At 51.6% G+C, this 4,406-nt stretch overlaps 1 pseudogene; it reads left to right on the top strand.

The window, feature by feature from the left end:
- The first annotated feature begins 526 nt into the window (after positions 1-526).
- On the top strand, positions 527-3,741 carry LOC115871983 (annotated as a pseudogene).
- The last annotated feature ends 665 nt before the right edge of the window (positions 3,742-4,406 follow it).

Below are 4,406 nucleotides of genomic sequence, written 5' to 3' on the forward strand. Positions count from 1 at the left end.
ATGGATTGTGATAAGAGTTGTACGAGCCCCCAATAAAAAGATTTTTAAAAAATGTGGTGTCTCTGGTGCACAGCAGGCTGAGGCCTTGAGGGGAGGTCTCAGACTCGGAGAGGGGTGAGTACATCCTGGCTACCCAGGGAGGAGGAATTCAGCACCTGGGAGGAAGGTGGGCATTGATGGAAAACACCAGAGGAGCACATTGACTGGATGGACGGAGCTCTCCGCCTGAGCCTGTGTGTCCCTCAGGGCATGGTCTGGGATGAGTGCTTTCTTGGGAGTATAGGTGGAACTTCCAGGGCCAAGAGCTTTCCATCACCACGGCCTTTCCCTGGAGTTCCAGTTCAGGGGTCTGTTCAAGGGAAGAGGATTAAAAAAAAATGTTCTCACTTGTCCCCGATCAATCAGTCAATCAATTAATTAAGCATACTTTTGCCTTTTCACTGTATACCAGGGAGTGTGCCTGCACATAAGGCCAATCTCCAAGGAAGGAAGGTGGCATTTGTCTTTGCCACAAGACTGAGGAGCTATGAATTGCCCTCTGATCCTGCTGCTTCTCTTGTTGGGGCCAGTTTCTGTTCTTCATCTGAGTAAGTCCTCCCTCTCACCTCATCCATCTTTTTCTCTTCTTTCCTGCTCCCCACCATAAAACAAACAAACAAACAAACAAAACCACAATCTCCTTTCTGCAGTTCCCAGACCATTGCTGGATAAATGGCTCCTAAATTCTGAAGTGTGATCTGAACTTCCTGTTCAGGACTGGGATTTCTCCAGACTTGATGTCAAGCCAGGCGTGCATCCATTTCCATATATAAACCAAGTGATAACCTCACCCAACTCCGAAGGGAGTGCCTGGGCGTGACCTTAGGCACTGTCCGTGGTCCTGGAATTAGCATGTACTGATTGTGCTTGGTGCTAAGTTTCCCTGTGCTTTCTTTTCTCAGAAGATAAAGCCCCCTAAATGCAGAGCTCAGAGACAGGCAGACCGGAGCCAGGATCTGGAAGGCTCAGGGGAGCAGTTGGCCTTACTGAGAAGGCGATTCCATCCGAGAACGAGAAGTGTGGAGACTGCCATGAGGATGAGGAGCCCATGGATTTGGACTGGGCTCCTTTGGACAAAGACCTGCAGTGCTCTGGAGATGAGGACCTAGTGCACGTGTTGGGAAGCTGGGAGTGCAAGAACTGTGCATTCCGCTTGGTAAGAAGACTGGAGATGCTTCAAAATACTCAGGTAATTGGCATAAAGGCTACTTCGGCATATATGGGGCAGGAGAAGAAAGTGGATTTAATCTACTGTTGCCTGTTCATTGACATTAAAGCCAGTCTACTTCTATCAAGTCTATGGTGATGCATCGTGACCCTATAGGGCAGAATGGAACTGCTCCATTGGGCTTTACATGACTGGAAATCTTATGGGATCAGGCTTTGTCCTCTTTCTCCTATGGATGGTCTAGTGAACTTAAAGCACCTTCCTTGTGGTTAGCAGCCCAAGGCTTAACCCCTTGAGTCACTGGGGCTCTTGTCATTTACCTTTCTGGCCGTCAAAGTTCAGAATGCTTCATAATGACTTGGTGGCCAGGTTGCCGAAACCACAACTTCTGATTCATTAGGTCCTGGATTTCCACTTAAAACAAATTCCCTGGTGTTGATGATATGACTATTCATTGAGAAACAGCGAGTTATACAATAGAGTTATTAGATCTACACATGGTAAACCCACACCCTGCCTTTCATGAGCTGTGTTATCCGGACAGGTCACCTCACCTGTCCCCGCGTCAGTGTTTTCATTGGTAAAGTGGAGCCAGACAGGGGCAGCTTCTCAGAGTTGTAAGAGGATGCCATGGGATTGAGGAGGACCAGTAGGTTCCTGAGTTTTGACTGAAAAGGAAAGGAACTCTCTCCTGGAGACTCAGGGACAGAAGACAGGTGAGGGTGACCTCTCCACCCCACCTCATCCCATCATGCCCTCTTGTGTCTGCAGAGGGTCTGCCGGAAGTGCAATAGAGGCAACCTGGTCTCCACCCATAACTGTAGCTTCAACTCCCGGATCCGGTGTGTGGCCAGTGGGTTCAACCAGTGCCTGTTGTGGGTTGCAGGCATCAGGAGAGGCTGTGTAAGCGAGGGGCCAAGCCCTGTGTCCCAGAGTGTTTTCTGCACGACGGTGGGCACATGTGATGCTGTCACTTCTCAGACCAGCTGCGGGTGTGTCTTGAGAGTAGCAGACAGAGATGGGCTGGGGCTGGTTTGTACTGGCTTAAGGGTTGTGTGTATGTCCTCCCAAATTCGTGCTCGGTGAGTTCATTGTCGTAGCTTGGAAGCCACTATGGTGGGGGTATTTACACCATGGAAATTGGTGGTAGGTACAAAGCTGCACACTAGTCTTCCCATCCCCTGCGTTCTTACCTTCCCCCAAGAACAGGTGGTTAAATATTCATCAGCCTACCCCTGAAGACAGGACCTAGGATCCAGACCCAGCTCAGTCAATGAGTAGCTGAGATCTTTCACAGAGCCTTTCTTTCTCCATCTCTCAAATGGGTACCTCCTCTCAAAATAGCCCCGAGATTATGGCTGAGCAAGACCACCTTTCCTTTGGCTATTCAGAATTCTATCAATAAAGCAAAAGTATCAGCATCACCTGGCACCTTGCTCAAAAGCAGAATCTTTGGCTCCACACCAGATCTCCTGAGTCACAAGCCCCAGTAAATGTGTTCACACAGTAAAGTTTGAGATGCCCGATCTTTGTGATGGCTGGGAATGATGACTGGTCTTCCACTGTCATTACCCACAAACCCTCAGGGATGGGCGTGTAGGGTATTTGTCTCCTGGATGGGTGTTCAGTGAAAGGGGTCAGCAGGGGTCATGTTCTGAAGTACTGTACCTGTCTGTTCTTAATTTCTGTCCTCTGACCAGAGACTTTCACTTCTCTAGAGCAAAAAGTTTCACTGGACGCCTGAGAGCTGCTGGAATTACATAAATTAGGCCCCAGGTCAGCCAGGGTGTGGGTGTGGCAACTGTGTGGCCCTCGGCACAAGAGGTGAGTTACACAGAGGAAGGAAACGTGTGGCAAAGATGAATTGTACCGTCCTTCCCTCTGAGCTACCTGGACAAGCCTCCTCCAAACTCACCCCCTTCCTCTATCTGGAGAGGCAAACAGCTGCTTGGGAGGGGGCTTGAGATGGAGGGAGCCCTCAAGTTCAACGTGGGTGATGGGGCTGCCCATCCTCCTGGGCAGGTCTGAGTCCTCTGATATGAGGGCGACATTGTGAGGGACTGAAGTGACAGATGGGATCAGATAATACGTGGCGGGGGCACTAAGGGGAGATATGGGTGGCTGACAGATAAGGTGCCAGCTGTGAACAGATGTGGGCAGCAGTAGGGGTGCCCGATGTGGGAGACTTTGGCAGTGTGGCTAAGACCCTCTGTGCTGGAGTGAGAAACAGTCACCTCCACGGAGCCTCGGTTTCCTCCTCTGTGTTATGGGCATGAGGGCAGTGAGGAGTCACGTGACAGCACTTAGGGCCCTGCCTGCCTCCTGGAACCCTTAGCTGGTCAGGGGCCTGTGGGACAGATCGGGTGAGAGGTAATGATGATGGCAGGGGGAGGGGGTAGAGGAGGGGCCTGAGCAGAGAAGAAAGGGGAGGGGCCCTCACATATTGGCAGCTGACAAACTGTCCCCTCCTGCTAGGGGGCAAATGGCAACGAACTCCTTGCGGAAAATGCCTGCCCTTCGTCTGCTCCAAGTAAGCCAGGGGCGCTGAGACCTTCTCGCGGAGCCCCCTCCCTTCACACACTCCCGGCTGGACCTGACCCACCCTGGGCTCTGGCTCCTCCCCCTGCTCTTCCTGGTAATAAATCCAGACTTCTCACAGCGCGCACTGGCTCTCATGTCTTCAGTTTTCTTCTCTGTCTGTGAGGGACCCTTCCCTAGTTTGGGGAGCCATGGTGGCGTAGTGGTTATGCATTGGTTTCTGATCTTCAGGATCAGAAGTTCGAAACCACCAGCCCGCTGCTTGGGAGAAAGACCGGGCTTTCTACTCCCGTGAAGAGTCACAGTCTCGGAAACCCCCAGGGGCAGTTCTACCCTGTCCTATAGGGTCGCTATGAGTTGGCATTGACTCGATGGCAGTGAGTTGTTGAGTCTGAGTCCCGAGGTTGGAAACTCTGGGAGTTGCCCTGCCCGGGCTGGGCATTGAAAGCAGGGTAATGAGGGGTGGGAGATGCAGGGCCGTGTCTCAGCAGCGCGCCCGGAGGATGTGGCGTGGAACTGGCGGTGGCCTATCCAAGGGCCTTCTCAGTCCTGGTCTGAAGGTGAATGTTGGTCGGCAGTTCAACCCCACCAGCTACTCCTAGAGAGAAAGTTGAGGCTATTTGCTCTTGTAAAGAAAGATTGATGCCTCGGAAATTCTGTA

The sequence above is a fragment of the Echinops telfairi genome, unplaced genomic scaffold (assembly GCF_000313985.2).
Source record: "Echinops telfairi isolate 266 unplaced genomic scaffold, ASM31398v2 ScPeMD7_7416;HRSCAF=8454, whole genome shotgun sequence".
NCBI lineage: Eukaryota > Metazoa > Chordata > Mammalia > Afrosoricida > Tenrecidae > Echinops > Echinops telfairi.